This window comes from Microcebus murinus, chromosome 2, assembly GCF_040939455.1.
Source record: "Microcebus murinus isolate Inina chromosome 2, M.murinus_Inina_mat1.0, whole genome shotgun sequence".
Lineage (NCBI taxonomy): Eukaryota > Metazoa > Chordata > Mammalia > Primates > Cheirogaleidae > Microcebus > Microcebus murinus.
Genome location: NC_134105.1, coordinates 76153471 through 76176646, shown reverse-complemented (window position 1 = coordinate 76176646; position 23176 = coordinate 76153471). Strand labels below are relative to the sequence as shown.

General features: G+C 44.8%; 2 long non-coding RNA genes across 3 annotated transcripts in view; one reads left to right on the top strand and one right to left on the bottom strand.

The window, feature by feature from the left end:
- Window positions 1-23176, top strand: part of LOC142861007 (uncharacterized) — an 88350-nt gene that overhangs the window by 49551 nt on the left and 15623 nt on the right. The window lies entirely within an intron of this gene.
- LOC142867685 (uncharacterized) lies at window positions 202-19837 on the bottom strand. Of its 2 annotated transcripts, none has more exons than XR_012917047.1 (3): window positions 18366-19837; window positions 2350-2948; window positions 202-579 (listed from the first exon to the last, which is right to left on the bottom strand). It is a non-coding gene; the product is annotated as an uncharacterized LOC142867685 (long non-coding RNA). The 2 variants fall into 2 exon arrangements; XR_012917053.1 differs by having other exon boundaries at window positions 2350-2388.

Sequence of the window (23176 nt, the reverse complement as noted above, 5' to 3'; positions counted from 1 at the left end):
AGACCGGGCATGGTGGCAGCAATGGATGGTATGAAGAGGAGAGATTTTGGACATGTTTTGTGAGAATTTGCTGACAGAGTTGGGTCAGAGAGAAGTGGTATGAGAGAAAGAGAGGGGGCAAGGCCCATGCCAAGGTTTTAGGCCTGAGCGACCTAGGAACAGTGTATCAGGTTTCTGTTACAACATAACAAACCGCTCCCTAACTCAGTGGCATGAACTATAGCAGCATTTATTTTGCTCACAAATCTGCAATTTGGGCAGAGCTCTGAGGAAACTGTTTGCCTCTGCTCACTCAGTGTCCACTGGGGCAGCTCTGAGGCAGGTGGCTGGAGTCCCTGAGAGTCTGCTTGCTTACCTGTGCAGTGGGCGATGCAGATTGCTGGCTGAAGGTGGACACGTATACTCGACCTTCCCGTGGTGGGCTGGCTTCCTCACAACGTGGTGGTTGGGTTTCAGGGTTCCAAGGGTGAGTGGCCCCAGGAAAAGAGCCAGGTACAAGCTGTATTAACTTCTGTGAGCTAGCCTTGAAAGGCTTTGTCACTTTTGCCGCATTCTATTCATCAAGACAGTTATGAAGTTCTGCCAAGAGTCACAGTTCATGGAGTCAATAGACCCCATCTCTTGATGGGAATGGCAAGAGCATTGGCTTTGGTCACCTTTGGGCCCTCTAAGGAGCTATCATGGTGCCCCCACCCATAATAGGTGCTTAATAAAATTCACAACAAAGAGACACTACATAAATTAAATTCCCTTAAAAGGACAACCATAAGCTCGAGCAAATAGTCAATTGTTGTTACTCTTGGTAGTTATGTTCTATGCAGTTGCTGTGAACATTGAATTAATGAATACTGAACCATCGTACCTGGGGAAAATACAGCTTTAGAGTCCTGCCAACCTCTGATCATGTTTTTGTCAACTGATCAATACATAACTCTGTGTTTCTGTTTAAAGACACTTTCTTTATTATGTTATTGATTCATTAACATTGAGGTCATTATCACCAACAGCACTATACCTCGTACCTGAATGAAGCTTATCTAAGATGTATTTTCTCCATGTCAGCCTTCCTATCCTTAGGACCACTATATAGCACTTTGGCATTACACTTGGGGACCATTTTATTTTATTTTATGTTTTCATTTAAAAATATTTAATTGATAAATAAAGACTGAATATATTCAAGGTATACAATGTGATGATTTGACATATGTTTACACTGTGTAATGATTACTACAATTAAATTAAGTAACACATCCATCACTACCCATGCTGTACATTAAATCCCCAGAACTTGCTCATCTTATAACTAATATTCGGTACCCTTTGACCAACATCTTTTCAGTTTCTACTGTGTTTCTATAAGTTCTACTCTGTTTCTATAAGTTCAACATTTTTAGATTTTGGAGACCATTTTAGACAGCAAAATCATCAACAAAAAGCAGAAGAATGTGGGAAAGCTTTCACTAAATAGACCATGAAAAGGCTGTTTCCAGTGTGAGTGCTGAAACAGGAAGGCAGAGCATGGTCTTGTTTGAGATCAGCTAAGAATGAGTGAGTATGTTGGGAAACTCAATTTTTTTGCTGCTCCGTGAGTATCTGCAGTGACCTTGAAAGGCCATGAGTATTGATTTTGGAGATACAAATACATTTTTGTGAGTAGGCAAGTTTGCAAGTATGTAATCTGGGAATAATGAGGATGGACTGTATCTAATTTGCCTTAAACTGAATGCAAAGGGCCAAAGAACAAGGGTTTTTTTATAGCTTTTTCTCTGTACATCCATTCGCAAGGGGCCATAACTTTGGTATATTTTAACTTTTGGATGTCATCAATGTTTTGGAGCTTAACGCTTTACACAAGTGAACTTTGAAATTGTGGTTGGTTTTGATCTCATTACTTTGAAATGATATTTTAATGCTTTGAAAACACTTAACATTTCTGAGTCTATCCTCTTTGGTCAGTATCTTCTTCCTATATTCTATAAACTGGATGCCCTAAACAGGTTTTTTTTGTTAAGGTCATTGAACAGAAGCTGGAGTGCTCCATGTTAAGTTCTTGGGGAAGATAGGATCTGCGTGTTTTACCAAGCTCTTGCAGTGAGAGATTCTGTTTCATTTTCGGGTTTTGCTCTAGGCCATGGACGACAAGTCCATGTAGAATCCCACCACAGTATGTATAATGGCATTTGACTGTGTAGTTTTCAATACTGTGTTAGTGGCAATTGGCAAAAATTCCCTGGGAGATTCAAAAGCCCATGCACCAGGTAAGTGGGTAAAAGTTGGGAAAAGCCCAAACTAAATAACAATATTTTATTTATGGAGGATGAGCCAAAATAGTACTGAGACACTCACGCAAGGTGGCCACTTCCTTCTAGGAAGATGCTGAACTTCCTGTGAAAGAAAACAGACTAGGTTTGGTTTTGCTTTTGAAGGAGGAAAAGATCTTGACCTTTGGTTTTAATAAGCAATTTCCTAAATAGTTAAATTTAAGAAGAAAATGAAAAAGATAAAGAACAGACTCATGAATCCCAGTCTCCTTTAAAAATGCCTTTATAATTTTCCATGGAACATTTTTTTTTTTGATGTTGTTTAGTTAAGAAAAAGCAAATTAGTCATCTTTTCTGGCAGCCTCAAATGACTTGGTCTCTAGTGTCCAAAGGAGTCTTTTAGTCCATTGAAGAGCAATCCAGCGCCCTGCCAAACGCCCACTGCTGCTCTGGGGACCGGGGAATCCCTCTGGGGGAGGCTGGGAGGTGCACAGGCTCCAAGACAGCCCCAGGGGAACGGCTCCCTCCTGCCCCTGCTGGAGGCTGTTGCACAGAGAGCCAAGATAAACTGAGGGCCTTCGTAGAGAGCAGGGTGGATCTTGCCTTTAGGCTGATCAGTTTTCCTCTGCCTCTTCTCCTTCCATAAACTTGTTGAGTCTTCCTGCCAAGACAATGCCTCAGCTCCTACAGATGCAAGAAGCAAGGCAGAAAGCCACTCAGTTTGTTTTGCCTGGAGGTTAACCTTGAACTCTCAAAGGAGCACTTAATGTCATGCAGAAGCAACACACTCCAAATGCAGCAGCCCCACCATTCTGGGGGCCAGACTGCCATTAACCTCAGCCTCTTCAGCCACAGAAGATTCCAGAAAAGGTCTTGGAGGAAAAGACTGGTCACAGAGTCTACCCACTTTTCTCAGGCCAGGAGATCTAGGCAAATTAAGTAGTTCCTGGGGCAGTATGGACATTGCCTAGGATACTAGCGTTGAAAGCGCACTAAAACCACGCTGGAATAAACTAGAAAAGCGATGTCAATTAACTCAGGTTTTTGCTGACAACCGTTCCTGTGGAAGTAAGCAGTTCCTTGCTGCAAAATTCACCATTGTCAGTCTCCTCCTGGAAGCAATCCTTTTGGTGAGGCCTCCAAGCAAGTAGCAGGGCACAACTGCAGGCAGAGCCTCACCTCCGGGACCTGTCCCATACCCCAAGACTAGAGTCATGTTTTAGTCAGCTGACAACAGAGTGAGACCCTGTCTCTAAAAAAAAAAAGTGGGTGCCTATGGAAGCAAGCTTCAATCATCTGGAAAATAGGCATTTGGAATCCTTGGATAAGAGAAGTACCACTCTGTATGCATGCTCAGGGCCCCGCAGGCCTGGCCAGCACCCTCCAGGGGCACCAGGCACCAGGGGAGCCTGTGGCCCATCAGCTTCTCCAGGAGGGACAGAACCATGCTGCGGAACCCTGGTGTGTGCCGTAGAAACACTCCCCAGCTATGGTGTGGGGCTCCAGGCGCATGTGTTTTAGATCAGTGGTAATAGAATCTGCTTTTGAAGCTCTCATTTCCTGTGAGCTGACCTGCAAAATTCTGCTGAGTCATTTGACCTCATAGATCTTCTAAAACAGAAGTCACATGACCAGAGGAAACTGTGTGGGCCTACAGCTTGTCTGCGGGCACATATTTTTTTCCAGCCCAATTCAACCCATATGCATGATCACGTACTGTATGCCCTGCATTGAGAGAGGGACCTGGAGCTTATGGTGAGGTGCAGGGCCTGGCTTTGTCCACAGAGAGCTTGCTTTCTAGTGGGGAGGACAGGCCCATATCCAACAACTGCATGACTATATGTCAGACCTTAAAAAGTTGTAGGAACTATAAAAAGAAATGTATACCCTGTAACCAGGAAACACAGAGCAATTCATACTGACTGGGAAGAACCACAAGGGAAAGCTAAGCTTTGGGAAAAAAGTAGAGTAATGAAGGTCAGTAAAGGCAGATGAAAGTGGGGTCATGTTCGTCCACGAGCACCCTTGATCCAGCCATGGGAAGCACAAAGATGGTTCAGTGGGAGATCAGTTGGACCAGCTACTGCAGGATGTGGAATGAGCACAAGGCTATGGAGCTGAGACTTTGTTTTGTATGCACGAGGGAAAGCTTTTGAGTAGGGGTGTGGCATGATCATGGCCATTAGAAAAATGAATTGACCAAGGAGAGAGCCTGCGTCAGCAGTTCTACGTAGGATGCAGGAAGACAGGAGAGAGCAGTCCTGTTAGTTACAAAACACAGCTAAGAGTCGATGAAGGCTTGCACTCTGGAAGTGATGGAGAGAATGGAGGGGAGGGAAGAGAGGCAGCTAAAGAAACATTTGGGAGGTGGATAAGATGACTTATTGACATCCTACTTTAATATAGGAATTGGGGGGGAGGGCAGAAGGGAAAGGAAGAGCAAACCAGACTACAGCCTGGTTCAAGCCAAAAAGATGATGCTTGGCGAAGAAGAAGGAAATAGGCTTAGTTAGCCAAGAAAAAAACAAAAAAACAAAAAACAGGAAGGTTGAACAGCACCTTAATGATAGCTTGTATGTATGTGAACTAGACCAATAACCATTAGTCTTCTGATCTTCTGAGAAAATGGCTCAAGTTAAACTCTGAAGAATTTAGATGAGATATATGGAAGAATTTCCAAACAGGGAAATTTGGAGACATTCTATCTTCAGAATAGTTTTTGTTTCCAAGTGTAAATATTTGCCTCGCTGCCTTGACATAGGAAGAGACGCCTCCTTTCCTCCCCTTTACTGGAAACCCAGCTCAGCCCGTCCTTGGTCAGTGGTTTCCTCTTTGACCAGAAAAGACAGCATGGCTGTTACTTTAAGAAAAAGCTAACGCAATTGATGTGGATTCGTCATTGGAAATGGCTGTACTAAATTCCTTTGTGAATTTAAGCATAACAGGTATAAGTGGGTTTGTGGTTGTGTTAACTATCAAAACCGAATCTCTCGAGGTGGCCCATAACAGAACACCACTTCAAAACAGCTTTGGCAGAAGAAAGGATATACTGGAAGTATTAGAGGCATCTCAGGCCACCCAAGACAGAAAGTGACTGAGATTCAACAAGGTCCTGAGAGTGCTATGCTTTGTTCCCTGCTCCGCTTCTCCCTGAATCGGCCGCCTTCTCTCCCTGCGGGCTGACCTTTGCTGTTTCAGCCACAGCACCCGAATGGGCTGTGAGCAGATCAAGGGGCCAAAGACAGCCAGAGCACGTCTCTCTACCCAGTTCTAAATTCCTGGGGAGTGTAAGGCTGGTGGCAGGGGCCCCCTCCTCTCCCTAGATCAAAAAAGAAAAGGCCTAGGAGACCAGACCCACCAAGGACAAACCGCCAGGCCCCGCTGAGAGGAACCACACCCAGATGTCCACCCAGATACAAAAGTTTTGGGTCCTGGACGCCACAAATACCGCCAGCCCTTCCTACTTCCCAATGACCACCAAAGGTCACCCCAGCTCTTCCCGCCAAAGTCCCTAGCCTGGCCCAAACGGTATAAGAGGCCTTACCCCTTTCAAACAGATGTGACTTCTCAGGCCCCCCTCTCTTGGGACACCAGAACCTCACCCGGGAGTGCTAAATAAAGCCACATTGTTTGGCCCCAGTCTCTCTCTCTCTCTCTCTCTCTCTCTCTCTCTCTCTCTCTCTCTCTCTCTCTCTGTGTCTGTTTCTTTCACTGCCAAAAAAACCTTACAGGGAGGAGGCTCTGTCCGAGCTCAGCAAACAAGAGCATACAACTCAAGCGTGGGTGCTGAATGTATTTTCAAGCACTGCTGTGAACAGAGCGAGCAGTTCTCAGAGGAGAGTGTCGAGGCCTGAGCAGTCACCTTGGAAAGGCACTTGACTGTGATCCCTTTAAAAACCTCCCTTTTAGCAGGCTAAAAACTCTAGCTTTCCTGAATATGTGGCATAATATTTGAAATGTGAAGACCAGGCATTTGTTAATAAAGAACTAGCACAAAATCATTTAGAAAAGCCATGATCCTGAATTGTAGACCAACCTCAGTGGTTTCAAATTCAGGTTATATGTTAGATTCCTGTGTCTCACCCCTGAATATTTATTCTGATTCTGGGCCTTGGGAGTCTGTATATATTTTTAAAAAAATCTTTATTGAAGTATAATTGATAAACTATATGTATGTAAAGTATACAATTTGATAAGTTTTAACATAAGCATATGCCTGTGAAACTATCACCAAAATCAAGATAAGGAACATATCCATCCCCCTTAAACTTTCCTCAAGCCACTTTGTGATCCCTCCCTCCTGTCCTTCACTTCTGTCCACTTCTGTCCACTTCTGTGACCACTGATCTTTTTCAGTTACTGTAGATTAGTTGCATTTTGAAGAATTGTATACAAATTCTAGTCCTTTTTTTGTGTAGTTTCTTTCACTTGGCATGATGATTTTGCTGTCCACCCATGTTGTTGCTTTTATCAACAGTTCATTTTTTTTTATTGCTGAGTAGTGTTTCATTGGATGAACACATCATAACACGTGTATCCATTCACCTGCTGACAGACATTTGTATTATTTCTGGGTTTTTGCTATTACAAGTAAGGCTGTTATGTATGTTTGTCAACAAGTCTTTTATGAACATAGGCTTTCGTTTATCTTGGTTAAATAACTTGGGAGGAAATAGCTGGAGAACATGGCAGGAATATGTTTAACTTTATAAGAAACTTCCAAACTATTTTACAACTCGGTTATACCATTTTATACTCCCACCAACAGGGTATGAGGGTTGCATTTCCTCTACATCGTTGCCAACACCTTTGTTGGAAATCATTTGACTAGTTCTGGATTTCTATTCTGTTTCATCAATCTATTTGTCTAACTTCACACTAATCCCACTCTGTCTTGGTTACTGCAGTTTTGTAATACATCTTGAAGTCAGGTAGTGTAAGTGCTCCAGCTTTTTCTTTTTCAGAGTTGAGCTTTGTTTTGGTTTGTCTAGGTTCTTCACATTTCCATATACATTTTATAACCAATCTGTCGATTTCTAAAGAGTACCTATGGGAATTTGGACTGTAATTCTATTGAATCTGTAGATCATTTGGGGGAAATTTGACAACTCAACGCTACTGAGTCTTCTAATGTGTAAATATAGTTTCTCTCTCTATTTAGGTCTTCTTTAATTTTTCTAAGCAATTTTTTGTTGTTTTCAGTGTACAAGTCTTGCCTAGCTTTTGTCAGAGGAATTCAGAGGTGAACAAAGGGGGGATTCCTCCCCATTCTGTGACATGCAATTCAAGATGCCCCTGTCACTTGTGCTTGGAGATACAGGGTGGCCGGTCTGACCTGCATCGTGGGAGACACAACTGTTCATACAAACACCTGCCACTCGAAACAGAGAGAAGTGTGGCTACAGAGGACCGTCTCCCACCAGGCAGCTGAAGTAGGAAGCCGTTTGGACTCAGTGTTGCTAAGACCAATTCCCTCCCGCCCTAACTCCCACCTCCAGTCAGAACTGTCCAAAGACTAAATGGGCTTCCTTGAAGGATGAGAGTTTCTGTCATGGGAGCTATTCAAGCCCTGGCTTAATGGCCACTTGGTGAGAATGTTGCTGAGGGAATTCAGACACCGACTGGTGGGAGTGAGACTGGACAACCGTATAATTCCATTCCAGCCAGAGAGCATGTGATTTCATGAACTCCATTATGCTCAATCCCCAGTGCTCTGGCATTTCCTGTTTGCACCCGGGAGGAGGGCTGGGCTCGCCCTGCTCCTGAGACCTGGCCATCATCCCCAGAGTTATCGCAGAGCCACTGGGTGGCCGGATTTCTAGCCAGGCAGGCAAGCGGCCTGCCCCCGGGCCTGCTGCAGAATCTTAAGCCCTTGAGATAAACTGCTGCCCTGAGCAGCTCGTGCTGGACACCGCTCCTCCTCCCAAGCCCCCACCCCAGCGGGTTTCTTCTTTCGATGACCCTGAGGTCACTGTGGCTTGAGTCTTGCAAGACTGGAACCAGATAGCAAGATTGGCTGTTTTTTGTAAGCGTTCCTTAGTCTCTCCAAGTTTGTACTTCCTTTAAAGGATCTTTCCATTGTTATTTTTTGTTTTTTCCCCTCTTTTCATTAACTTGAAAACAGCAAATCATATTTTGCCAAGGGTGAAAAACCCTCCCTTACCCAAAGGATTACTTCCCAACACACCCTTCAGTAAACACTTTCTGAGCGGGTGTCCAGCCTGGCCTGGCTCTGGTTCTACCAATGAGATCACTCGTAGAGCTTGAGAAAAAACTTTTGGGACCTGTGACCTTGATTTAAAAGCCACCTAACTCTGTTCCTGTTGTATTGTATACCAGGAGGCAAGAGATGCCTGTGGTGTGTGTGTACAGCAAGGCCACCCCTATCGTTTAGCCAGGTGTTGGAATAGGATGTCAGCTGTCATGATGAGGAGGGGCTTGTGGACAGCAGGTCCCTGTCTCACCACGCTGAGTGAACTCAAATTCAAACACCACCATGCGATACAAAATATACCCTTGGCGATCTGGCTCCCAACTTCCTCTCTTGCTGCTTCTTCTGTTATATTTCTATCATTTGCTCAATAATCTGCCAGGTTGCTTGACATTCTTGCCTTTAGCAATCCTACTTTCATGTCCCCAGGAATTCTGGTTAAAAGGAGTGGGCACCATGGGATGGATTTCTCATTACCATGTTGGTACCCATCTTAGCAGGACTTGCTTTATCACCTGGTCAAGCAGAGAACTCGGATCTTAGAGTGGAGACACGATAGGTCCATGGCAGGCAGACTCTGATGTGCAGAGGAGGTGAAGAAAAGACCTGGTAGGGTGGGGCCTAGGCAGGGAGACGGGGCAAGAAGTGGCCTTGGAAGAGCAGGTGCAGGGATGGAATGAGAGCGTGCACACGGTGGTGAGTGCACGTGTTTTCTGTCTTATCCCATCCAGGGGTATTTCCCGGTGGGTATTTGGACGACTCCCTCTCACCCCACCCCAGCCTCCTCAGAGCCACATGGCAAAGCTTCTACTTACCTGCAGCTGCTGCTCAAGGGCTGCTTCCTACAGACAAAGCAAGGGAACCATGGAGGTGAAAGCTGTTGGTCCCCAGGCTCACCTCCAGGAAGCCCCGCAGAGACTTTGGAGTGAGAGGGAAGGCACTGGGCTTGGAGTCAGAGCACCCAGCTCCAGCCCAGCTCTACCAGCTGTGAGATCTTGGGCCAACCTCAGTTTCCTCATCTGCCAAGTGACATCAGCCTTCTGCATCCTGCCTCTGGTGACCTCACACACTGTGACACCAACTATAGCCAGTATGCTATAGTCTCCTAAATCCATATTGCCCACCCTCTCCCTTAAGTTCCTGAGCCCTGAACTTAAACTTCCCCCATTGGGATTTGCAGGCCCCCGGAACTCAGCATGCCCAATCAGCCTGTTCACTTTTCTTCCCACACCTGCTCCTTCCTCTTCCATGTCCCGCAGTGGGCTGTGAGGGTCTTGGGTGTGGCAGCAGGCCCTGGCCAGCCCTGTCTCCCCAGGGCCCAGCACCTACCTGGCTCTCAATTGGTGCTTGCTGAATGAATGAATGACTGAATCTCTGTCACCTCACAGAGCACTTGGGAGCATTAAATGATGACATGTGAAAACACTTTGCAAACTGTAAGTGTGTTAGGAATATTTTTGAGAGTCGAAGGATTTAGAGAGGAAATGAGTGTGGTAGGCCCCTGAACAGTGAAACAGGAAGGATGCTGAGCTGTGATGTCCCAGGAAGCTGGGAGAGTATGGGGACAGCTCTGACTATAACTCTTAAATGTCCTGAGCCTACCCATGAAAGAAAATGAGCATCCTGAGAAATCACTTTAGGTCCCATATGCTCAGGGAGGATTGCTTTTGTGTGGCTCTAGCACAGTCACCAATCAGGCCCTCAAGCAGTGGGCAAACGTATTTATGGCTTGAGGCCAGAATTTCCTTATGTTTATATGACTCTTTGTTTAAGTGGAACATGCAGACTTTCAGAACAATAACCTCACAGTCTTCATTAAAGGTGTAGACTAGACTGGATTTTGATGACATTTTGCCAGAGGCCCTGGGAATGACCATCTTCTCCTGTTCTGCTTGCCCATGATGCCATGAGGCAAGAGGGAGAAGAGTCATTCTCAAGCTCCTGCTGCACACGGTTTCTGCCACAAACAGACTCTTGTCTCACTTGTCTCCAGCCAGGCTGAGCGGGAGGACATGGGCCCTGAGTTCCCCAGCTCTTCCCAGTTTGCTGTGTGAGTGGATTAAAATGCCTTGTTTTACTTAAAATAGAACTCCTGAAAGGCACACACATGACTCCAAGTTTTTGCAGCATTATCATGACTTTTTCCCCCAAGCATTAATTTTCAGAAAGGATTTGATGAATTTCCCCAAATAAAGAACTTTGTCCAAAGAGGGTGCAAGTTATTGAAATAAGCCACCATGAGCATGATTCTGAGCTAAAAAGGAAAGCAGGAAGGGTCCAGTTTATGAAAACTTAGGTGGGAGCCCTGGGCTGTTAACAAAGTGGGTGCCAGTGCCTGTCACTGTGACCACCATGGTACAAAATGGTGTCACGCATAGGGCCTGTCATCTCACATTTAGGTCCTGCTGGCACAGAGTCTGGGGAGGGGTGCCAGCCTGGCATGTACCAAAGGACTTTTATGGGCAAGCAGAGGTGGCTCCAACCACCCGTCCACACGGGACAAGTCAGAGAGCAGAGGAACGTGTGGGAGTCAGAATTCAGGGAGGTGGCGAGAGGGAAACCTGACTTCAGGATTGAACACTGTGGTGTGGTACATCCTTTCCTCTCTGCCCTTAACCTCTCAGCAAAGTAAAGAAGGAGAAGTATGAGGGAAAGTTGGAGAAAGGAGAATAACAAGCTTTTTAAACTGATAGCTCTATTTTCATTAAGTGAATTAATATTTCATAAAGAATCATGAGCTCACAAGGATTAAGAGCTCACAAGTGGTATTTCTTTGCAACCTAAAATGGCCTGGGCAAGGAGCTGAAGTCAAACATCTGCTGGATTTGAATGACATCTAGGACCATTTGTCCTATAAACAGGCTATCCAGTCCGCAGAAGAAGAAATCTAGATGGCCAACCAAATACGAGATACTCAGCCTCACTAAAGTTTATAGAAGGGCAAGTTAAAGATGAGATATAATTTTTTGCTCCCCAGACAGCATTTAAAAGTGTTTCCCAGTTCCACTTTGGGTTTCTAGTTCAGAGAGTGGAGTGGGCCCACATATTTCCTTCCCACCCACTCAGAGGCCTGTTGAAACCGCAGGAAGACGTACAAAAGGGGAGAAGTCCACAGTGGCACAAAGTGCGGCAGGAGGGGACATCAGAGGAGTTTTTTGATAACTTTCTGGAGGACAGAAAGCAAATAGGATGGAACTGCCGAATACACCACAGCAGGGCAGCAGTATCTAAGGTGCAGGGGAATGCTGAACGCACAGTGCGTGACCTCCTGGGAGGGGAGCTATTTTCCTAGGGGCTCTGAAGGGCCCGTGATGGTTAATTCTACGCGACAGCTTGCCTGAGCCAAGGGGCGCCCAGTTTACACATTGTTTCTGGGTGTGTCTGTGAGCGTGTCTCTGGCTGAGATCAGCATTTGAACCGGTAACCGGGGTAGGTGGCCCTCCCCAGAGCAGGCGCAGGACCTGAGTGGGACGAAAGGTGGAGCGGGGAGGAATCTGCCCCTTTTGCTTCCCGCCTGCCTGTGTGAGCTGGGCCACGGGCTTCACACCCGGGGCTCCCCTGGTTCTCAGGCCTTCCGACTCGACTCGGGCTGGAATTACACCACCCGGGCTCCTGGGCTCGGGCTTGCAGAAGGAAGATCGCACGACTTCCCAGCCGCCGTCATCGCGTGAGCCAGTTCCTGATAATAGGTTTCCTCATCTATCCATCTGTCTGTCTGCCCACCTGCCTACCTGGACTTTACTGGTTCTGTTTCTGTGGAGAACCCGGACTCGTACAGGCGCCACGCTCTGAGGTGACAGGAAGGACACCCGGGAGTGGAGCACGGCCGGCAGCCGGGGGCCGTGTGAAGGGCCGCGTGGAGCAGCTGCGCTGGCTGCCCGGCCTCACCCCGCCACCTGCCCGCCGCCGGTGGGAGCAGCTGGTGTGCACGGCTGCCTGCGGAGGTGACTGTGCAGCAGTCTACCTGGGGAGATTGAGGGCTCCATGAGTGAGGTTGCCCCCACAGAGTGAAAATTTTCTTGTTCGGGCCCTGAGAGGGGGATTGGAGGATAGGGAGCTGCCCGCCAGCCTGCTTTCCACCCTAGGGCCTAGAGTGGGCAGTGCGCATGCGCACCTTCTTCCCGCCCTCCTACTCTGAATGTGCGTGTGTGAGCCAGGGCAGGCGGAGCTCTTGAAAATAACCACTTCAGCAGAAGGGCTGGAAGAAAAAGTTGAGGAAGTATTTCACAATGTAATGCAGAAAGAGAGGATGGAAATTATGAGGGCAAAGTTAAAAGACATGTAGGATCAATTCAAGAAGTCCAACACCCATCTAGTAGGAGTTCCAGAAAGAACAGAGATGATGAGGGGAAAATATATCAAAGGATAGACAAGAATCTTCAGATTGGAAGGACCCACTGAGGGTTGAGCAGAAAAACCCAAAACACCTTATACATTGTAATAAAATTTAGAACATGAACTTTGTTATTTTTTTCCTCTTCCTTTCCCTCAAGAACGTGAACTTTAAAGAGAAGATTCCCAGCCCTTCCAGGGAGTAAAGATAGATACAGAAGAATGAGAATTAACCTGCATTTGGCCTACTTCTCAGTAAACTTGGATGCAGAGCAGTCAATGCCTGTGTAGTACCAAGGGAATGTGGTTTTCAATTTAGAATTATCAACTCAAACTATTCACCCATCTGTCAGGGCAAATAGTTTTTCAGAACTATGCTACTCAATTCTTCAGTAAATAATATTTATACAATTATAAAAACTGATTATTAATTTTTTAGAGTTTATATACAAAACAAAGACTCAAGCATTTATCCACCTATTCTGAAAGACCACCTGTGTGTTCCCCAGTAAGATGAAAGAGGAACCCAAGAAAGAGAAAGTCATGGGATCCAAGAAGCATTAGAGATTATTTAAGGATGTAATTAAAATTAAAAAATAAAATAAAAATTGGTAGCAACTGTAGTACATACCTGGATGGCAAGAGACAAAATTAGGCCATTCAAAAATGATACGCTTAAGAAATTAAGTGATCTTCATGATCTGATAAAGAGAATATATATTTCTATTGTCAACTAGTTAAAAAATGAAAGCAAATAGAAACTCCAGGAAGAACAAAAACCAGGGGTATAATTCTACTCTAATAATACAAATGAGAAGCAACTTAAGGAACTGATTATGGTAAGAAAAGAGAATTCAGTTTTCTTTTGAGTGGCCTTGGGTTATTTTCTTTCTTGATTTTTCAGTAAATAATTTATATTTATTGATAGAATTATAAAAACTGTCTATTGGTTTTCATTACTTAGAATCAATCTTTATTTTGTTTTATTTTTATTTTTGAGACAGAGTCTTGCTCTGTTGCCCAAGCTAGAGTGTTGTGACATCAGTCTAACTCACAATAACCTTAAACTCCTGGGCTCAAGGGATTCTCCTGCTAGGGATCCTCCTGTGCTAGGATTATAGGTGTGAGCCATGAACTCAGCCTAGAATCAATCTTTAGACAAATCAAACTTACTTTGGTTTCAGAGTAGAACATAATCATTATAAATCCAATAAATATAAAAAGGAATGGTAGTGATGGCAGACATTAGAAGTTGAGAGAAGTAGGAGGAAAGGATGGAGGAAAAAAGTTGAGTCCCTCCTTTCTGTAGTGGGGGGTCAAGTGGAATACAGTCTAAAATTATGACGGTGAGAAGAGTCAGGAGTGAGGAGGACAAGGCAGCACAAACCCTTATGTTGCAGGAGTCAATACTGTCAGAGTTGATAAGTCAAAAACAGGGGTATAAGCTTATTATTTAGTATTGTGGCAACCACCAAAACAAATGAAAGCAGAACTGGTTAAAGTTGGTTACCACAGGGAATGGGATGGAACGAGGAGGGGGAGAAGACTTTTCCTAGTGTTCTGTACTATTTGTATGTAACTATCATCACATATAGGTATTAATTTAAAAATAAACCTGGAAAGAGTAATAATATTACTAATAATATTACCAAGTGCTGGCATCGATGAAGAAAAAAGAACCTCTTATACTCTGTAAGAGTGAAAATGGAATTGGTCCAAACTTTTTAAAGGGAACTTTTATAATACCAAAAAGAACAAGGTCACCCTCTAATATTGTATAAGTTTCCAGTTCGCTTGGATGGTGTTGAACAGCATAGCTGGCAAACCAACCAGAGAGGAGGCAGAAGAACACACAAAGTTCTCCTTCATTGCACGTGAGCATGAACATGCACACACACATGCTCATGTCTGGCCACACGTCTCACGCATTGACTAAGATGGAAACATAAGCCCCCTGTTCTTAGAGTTCTCCCACCTCCAGCTTTTATTTCTTATTGTGATCCTTATATGGAAAGCTGTCTCTGGTGGTTTCTCCATCCTCACATGACTCACTGTGGTTTACTTTTGTGGAAGCGACTAACTTGGAAGCTGGAACTATTCCCTCCCACCAGAGTCTGAGGCTAACCACAGTGTTCCAAAGGCCCTGGGTGCTGGCCAGCCACTTGGAGGCATGCCCTTGCATCTGTTTGTCCTCTGCATGTGGTTACTCAGAAGAGGCCCCGTCTATGTTCCAAACGCGGCCAACCTATTAGAGATGCAGCCCCCATGGCCTGACAGGCTCACTCTCCCTGTGTCATCGCTGATGTTATGGGAAAGAGAACACGGCCTTCGGACAGCCTTGGCAGTGGCTGTCCAACTTGACTTGAGTAGGGAAGCCAGGTTCTTCCCATGATTTGGCGATGTGACTCCCGGGAGATGCCTATGGTTGAGCTACATTTTTATAGGGGATAGCAATTAAAACATAATTACTCACACCAGCCCTGTAAATATTCTAGATGAGAAAATTGATGCTCAGTGATGGTAAGTCACTTGTCCCTGATCTTTCGGGTAGAAAGTAGTAAAGTAGGGATTAAGATCCAGATCTTATCATTCCTAATCTTGTATTTTTCATACTATTTTGTGATTTTTTTTTAAGAACTTCTTTTCTCAGTGTGATAGTTGTTGGGATTGTATAGGAAACTCTTCACTGCACTTCATAGTTTCACAGAAGCTCCTGTTCTTGATGCTGATATCCAGCATCCCACCTTATTGGATTTAGGATTGAGTCCCACAGTTGCTACTTAACTGTGTGCCCTCAATCAAGTTCACACATCTCTGAGTTTCAGTTTCCTTATCTGTAAGATGGAGATAATAATATTTATTTCCAGTAAAACTTAATTAGTACTGTTGTGAGGCTTAAATGACATAGTGTACATCAAACAGTAAGTAGGAGCTCAAAGTGGTGGTGGTGACGGTGGTTGTCAATGTAGAGAGAGTTATTTATTTATTTGTTTTGAGACAGCATCTCACTCTGTTGCCTGGGCTAGAGTGCCATGGCTCACAGCAACCTCACACTCCTGGGCTCCAGAGAGCCTCCTGCCTCAGCCTCCTTAGTAGCTGGGACTCCATGCCGGGCTAATTTTTTCTATTTAGTGGATACAGGGTCTTGCTCTTGTTCAGGCTGGTCTTGAACTCCTGAGCTCAAGCGATCCTCCCACCTTTGCCTCCCAGAGTGCTAGGATTTACAGCTATGAAGACAATTATTTTGAAACATGTTGGACATATTAAACAGACGGGGGATTCCTATTAACCACGTTCCTATCTTTTCAAATGTCAACTCACCTTCAGAATATCAATTTAAAAAGTAGCTGGTCATGCTACTTTGTAAAGATAGCAATCTTAAGCTATCAAACTCTCTTGCCAAAAGCAACTGTAGAAGTGTTACCTGTCAGACACTGGGCATTCGGTGTGTGCATATGCAATCAGACGACAGTGGATCTCATTCTATCTTGTCCACAAGAATGTGATTCCTTAAGAAGGAATTCGAGCTGCGTGCATAGTATATAAGGTAATTTCTGATGAAGTAGCACCCTTTCTATTAATATTAGGGAAAAGGCATTTGTGAAGTGAGTACCAGTATCATAGGTGTTCAGAGGAGTGGATACCATTTGTACTCAGTAAATTTGTGCTTAACAAGTTGATGGGCAAAGAAGTGGAAGCTATTAAAACAGCCTTTGCACCCTGTAGAAAATGAAGGTCAGACAACACTATGAACTTGGGAACCTTCAAAGCAGGATAAACAGGAGGTTGGGGGGAAAGTAGGCACCTTGTCTGCAGCAAGAGGACTGTGACACTGGCTGGAGCCATCAGTGGTTTGGAAAAGTTAAGTCATTGCCTGTAAATTGGGGTAAGTCCAAATACAGAGAAAGGGAGGGGAGGGAGGTGAGGGGAAAAGGTACATGTATAAAAAGGAAGATAGGTTTAGTTTACTTAAGAGAGACTTGTTCTTTGTGATAATATAAAGTGACCACACCCAAATGTGCATATGCTGTAAACCTAGGGTCCCTCTAGCACGGTGAGGCTCACAGTGGGCCTCGATCGTGCATCCACCTGGGGATCGCTGAGGAGGCAGCCCCTCCCAGGCCTTAAGGGAAGAAGCATACTTGCTTCTTGGAAGCCACAGTGAATGGAATTCTACGATCCATCTGTGCCAACCCTGCGTACAGAGGAAGAATGAGGGAGAAAAAGGGAATTTCTCTGACAAGCTAGGGAAATTCTGAGTAATCAGGTGTACTGAAGGACATGCATGTCTTCAAACCCAAGTCAGTGGAAAATGCTTCTAGAAGACTCAGAGTGGTCTTCCTTGGTAGCGCTTAAGAGACCTGAGCTCAGACATTAAAAATATTGAGAAAGTTGATAATAGAAGATGTAAGAGAGAAAAGTGTAAGTCAAAACTTCGGAGTAGTGGTGCTGAACAGAGGAGAGGGCGGTGGTTCTGCACGTCCCTTTCCAGGGGACATTGGCAATGTCTGGAGATATTTTTGGTTGTCACTACTAGGGTGAGGGTGCCACTGCATCTGGTGGGTGGGGGGCAAGGGATGCTGCCAAACATTCTAAAATGCACAGGAGAGCCCCCACCCCACCCCCAAACAAAGAACATCCAGCCCAAAATGTCAACAGTGCAAAGGTTGAGAAACACTTGTTTAGAGCTTTCATCCTTTACACCAAATATATCAACCATTAAGCAATGTAACTAGTTGAATGAAAAAACATCACAGGTGAGAACAGAGGCTTATGCTAGAAACAGAATAAACAATGCAATTAATAAAATTTTGCAAATGAGGAATCTTCTTCTCCTCAAAAACCCTTTACCCTAAACTTTTCAAGTATGAAGTAAGAATAATTTAATAGAACCCTGTTTTTTTTTTAAAAAAAGCTCTTCAAAATTTTATAGTGACAGTATTACAGCTTTAAACATATGTATTATTATTCATTTAGCTCATACATTACATGAATTGTCTTATTTAATATTTATAATTAGGTATAATTGTCCCAATTTCATAGACAGTGAGAGTTTAAATTTTATGTTTTGTGTACATTTGCTATGTGTCAGGCACTGTGCCAGGCCCTGGACTTGTTACCAAGATAGATAAAAAGCTTAGTCTTAAGTTCAAAATCTCTGGGAGGACACAGACATTTGATAGACATAATAACATAAGTATAAACACAGCCACAGAAGAATGGGGGAAGGAAACTGACGGCATTTGCCTAAGGTTACAAAACTAGTAATTGACTGATCTGCAACTTGGCGTAAGATCTTCTGAATCTCTAGTCAGTCCTCTGTGTAGGCAGAATAGTACAACCCCGTTAGCTTTCCCAGAGAAATAAAAACAAAACTGAAAAGTAGTCACTGAAAAACACACGCATAAATTACCAAGTGGGCAAAGTGTGAAAACATTGTGGAAACTGTGGTCAAGACTAGGATATTAAAAGGGAGGATAAGACCTGGCAGAACTCACAAAAAAGAAGCTTCTGGTTTCAAACCCACCGCTGGGCTGTTCTTGAAGTTTGATAGTTACCTTAGGACCCACGTCCCAGGAGTGATCTGACTTTGAGTTGGAGGAGCAGGAACAGAAATCTCTTGTGGTTGGGCTGAGTGAGTCCCTTCAAATGCAGCCCAGTTCCGCTTCCGCTTCCGCCCCATTGCAGCTGGGAGTGGGGCCATCTCCATGTAGGGAGCCGGTCTTAGGTGAGTGGGAGGAGCTGCCTAACAACCGGAGGTAAATATGAGGGAAGACACCACGAGGCCAGCTTCCCAGGGCTCAGATTCCCCTGGTCACCTCCTTCCCGCCTGCCTTCCTCCCCCAGATCTGGAGAGAGATGGGAAGCCACAGTTCCCTCTCAGTAACTCATTCTGGTGACAAACAAGAAGCTGATTCCAACAAAATATCTTTTCGAAGCTCTTTGCTTCCACTTCCCAGGAGACGTGCTTTTTGCCACCCGGACTTGCTCTGGGGCTCTGAGACCAGGGCACATTCAGGCAGTACCAGTCCCGGGAGGAACAGGCCAAGCAGCAGGGGGCCTGGAGATGACACCCAGGGACCAACTCACTCCCTTTGTCCTTTTGTGCCAGTGACACAAAGTACTCATTTTCCACTCTGAGAGCTTCGTCCCCAGGGGGAAGGAGCAAGAGGTAAACACCACAGCAAAATCTTGATGTTGTCAGGGCCACTCCTCCCTCCCCCAACATCCTTGCCCCGGAGCCTGCTCTAACGCCATGTTTATTCCGTCCAGCCCCTGCCACCGTGGCCACAGGTCACTGGACCAGAGTGGAAGCCTGACCCAGGCTGGGCCAGTCACACCCTCTCTCCTGGGAACTTGGAAATGGCGCCTCAGAGACACTGAACATTGCCAGACTGGAGATTCTGCACTGTCATTCTGTGTTGAAATTGCCCGGGGAATCCTGAACACACACACACACACACACACACACACACATACACACACACACACACACACACACACACATACACACACACAGGGGATGGCCAGGCCTCCCCAGATTCTGATTTTTTTGGACTGATCTGTCAAAGTTAGAGCCTGCTCTGCAAGGCTCCTGTTGCAGCTGGGGGAGGCACAGGTGCACGGAGAAGCAGAGGGACAGACGACAACGAGGGGGACCTCAGAGAGAAGTTGGAATGAGAGACCGAGGCCCTAGATAGAGTAGACAGAGGCCTCGACTCCCGATAGCGTTGTAGGTCTGCGTGGCCCCTCTGCACGGGTCCTCTTCTCCCCCAGCCAGCCCCCGCATAAAACAGATCTGATCCACTCAAACTTGGAGTCCATTACTGGTTCCTCCTTGCCTGTTAAAAATAACAAAATAGTTCTGTGTAAATTGACCTATAAAAATATGACACTAACTGAAAAAATTAACTTGCAGGTCAGTAGGTGTAGGATACTTTAGTCTTTCTTTTTTAAATGTGATCTAAATATACATGCATAAAAATGCCTGCATAAATTTAGGAAAAAGAAAGGATATCTATCAAACTGTTAGCAGTGGTTTCCTTGGTGGGATGGGTTTGGATGGTCAGAGAGGGGATTTCCACCATGTCTTACTTTATAAAATATTTATTAATAATAAATGATGAGAAGTATAGGTAATTTTAATTTTTTTTCTGTTTTCCTCCAACACATGTTTTAAAATTTCCAAGCTTCTTCACATTTTGCTCAAGTGCCCACTCCCACCACTCTGTGCCACATTCCCTCCAGCTATTTTGAACTTTCATTCTTCCCTCCAAATAGCATTCTTTTTCAGATAACTATAGCATGGTCCATCCTATGCCTTCTTTCTGAAATGCCTGTATTCCATGCTACATGTGAAAATCTTTTACTTTTCTCTTTTGATCCAGATCAAATTACACCTCCTCTGGGAAGCCTTCTTAGACTGACCTATCCTTACCCATGTCAAGGTTAGCTGTTCTGTCCCAGTGGCCCCATGGGCTGCAGAGCTACTGTGTTGGCTATGATACCACTAAGTCATATTATAGCTGATGTGATCACAGGATTACCTCCCAAACTGGAAGTGAGCTCCTTGAGGATTAGGGATGAGGCTTATTCATCTAGTTTCTTCTGCATTGAGCAGAGAGCTAGAGTAATAATGGTTGCACAGAAAATCTTGGTTGGCTGGTTGACATTTAAAAGACATTTAAATATCCAGTGTCTTAAGTGTTTGGCACATTGTGTGCCTTGGTTCGAACACCTGCAATGTGCCAGCCACCAGGTTAGGTGCTAGGGATACAGGTGACAGGTGGCTGTGATTCCCTGCCCTCATGGGGCTTGCAGTCTACTGGAGGAGTCAGAATGTTTGAATCTGACTCCCTCACTGCTTGTCCCCTTCCTCCCCACCTCTTCCCCGTGGAATGGGCTTCAGCCAGTACCTTTAGAAATTGCTAGCAGGGACAAGGGAGGACTCAGAACACACATTTTAGGACAGATAGGAAATGAAATTGATCTCTTGGCCACAACCATCCTCTCTGGCATAAGCAGATTTGTGGGTAAGCTGGAGAGGTTCCAGAACACAGCCAGAAGATGATTACAGCCTCCTTCCAGGCCTTTCCAAGAAAACTATAAATCTTTTTCCAGGCCTCCAGAAGAAGCAAATATAATCCAACAAGCATTTTAACAACTCTTCTGACATCAGTAGGACATTTGACAGGCCATTTCTAGAGACTGAATAGAGGATTAGAGAGAGGCTCATAGAAAAATGAAAAGAACTGTGACAATCAATTGTAAAGTTAAAATTATTTTACTTAAAATTACTAAAGGTAAAATTACTATGGTGGTGATTTAATTAAGGTTATGTATTTAACCTTAATTCTTGCTCTATGGAGAACTGCTTAAGATACAATATATTTCTGTCGTAGTACGAATCATTTGAGTTAGGCATATGAAAGGACTTCCTCCCTCTAAGAGTGGTTAGATGCCAACAAAGTGGAGAGTCATAGAGTAAATTCGGCTGTCCTAAATTTGAGAGAAGAAAATTGTAAATAAAATAACCAAGCAGCCTATATAAATGCTTGTCATCCGATTCTTTCCCTTGAGGCTAATACCAAAAGAACACTACCCAGGGTCAGTGTTATTATCTCTGGAGCGTGAGCAAGACTGGACATTTGCAAGCACAGAGAACCTTCAAGTGAGTTCCCACTTGAAGGTTCTCTGGGCTTGCAAGGCTCTGTTTGGGCCTCTGGTCCACGTGCCACCTTCTCTGTCTAGCTCATCACCCACGTGGCTGGCCTGCAGGGACTGCACTTGGGCTCCCTGCACCTAGACTCGCAGTCGGGTTGGGCCCAGGGGAAGCACCGGCAGAAGATCCTCCAGAGAGCTGGAGGACTGTGAGGTGGGGGGTCTATCCAGCCGCCCACCCCCAACCCCTACCATGGCTTGACAGCACCCAATTCCCTTAAAGACAACGCTGCTCCTATTGACTGACGTTCCTCTAGGCTCAGGTAAGCACTTCCTCACCTTGCACCTTCAGGCCTAGAGGTGGTCATCCATACTAGACTTTTGTAAATAGTCCTATAATAAATTTCCTCTTAGTCACCCCTTTGAGTGTGCATGCCTTCCGCTGGAATTCTGACTCATGTACTTTCTGAATTGGACTCAAGGAATTTCTGAAATTTCATTCAACATCTATTTTAACAAAAAGGTTTTGAGCAACTACTTTGTACAAGTGATAAATACTTAAACACTTAATAATATTATCTAAACATTTTTTAGTGCTTGTGGTACATACCAGGTAGTAGACTAAACAATGTATGTGATATACTCATCATAACAAGTTTGTGCTGAGTGTATTTTTAAACCTCTTTTCAGGTATGGAAACCAATGTTCATTATAGTTAAGTACCGTGTCTGAGGCCACAGCACCAGGAAGTAGAGGAAGCAGGATTTATAGCCAGAGTGATTTCATTTTTAAACTTATATTTTAAATGTCTATTTTTTGTGGCCTCTTATACACAGTGATAATTATAATATGGTGTACAGAGAAATGAAAACAGAGGAAGAGAAAAGAACTCTACCACGTGCTGAGCATTGGGCACAGAAAATGAGGCTCTGCTCTCTGAACTTAAAGTCTAGTAGGGGCACAAGTTTATCCAGTGAACTAGGTGTGGGAGAAGAATATTATGGGGGGGGCGTTATGTGCCCTAATATGCTGTTAAATGTTTAACAAGTGGATCCCCCTTCCACAGCAAAAGCCCTGATTTATATAAAGTGTTTGCCAATTTCTATAGCATAATACTTCTGCCTCGGCTGATTTCGAACTGCCAATATGACACCTTGAATGGGGTGTTGGGAAGAGATGTGCACAACTGGCCCCAGAGACGATGCAAGCCTGCTCCAGCCACCGAGGAATCCATGTCAAGAGCAGAAAGCCATGAAATAGCACCATGTGTTTGGGGTCCTACAAGGTGCTAAGATCTGCTGGAGCACAAGGAACAAGCAGTGAGGGACAGTGGAGTGGGGAAGGGACGAGGCTGGAGAGCAGGGAGAACAGACAGGGACAGGGGAGAATAGACCCCCACACGGGACAGGGCTGTGGCTGGTCAGCTAGAGCTGCACTGCTGGGTTTGGGAGCCACACATTGCCACTGAGCACTTGCAATGTGGCAGGTCCAGATTGAAATGTGCTGTATGTGTGAAGTATACACTAGATTTTGAAGGCTTAGTACAAAAAAGGAATGCAAAATTTATCATTAATACCTTTTGTGTTAAATAAAATTTGTAAGAGGTCATTGGTTTGGACTGAGTTCCTGCCCGACAGACCAAACCAAGGTGGAGTCACTAGTGCTGAGGTTTCATGACACCGAGCCAAATCTAAGTTGTTTATCTGTC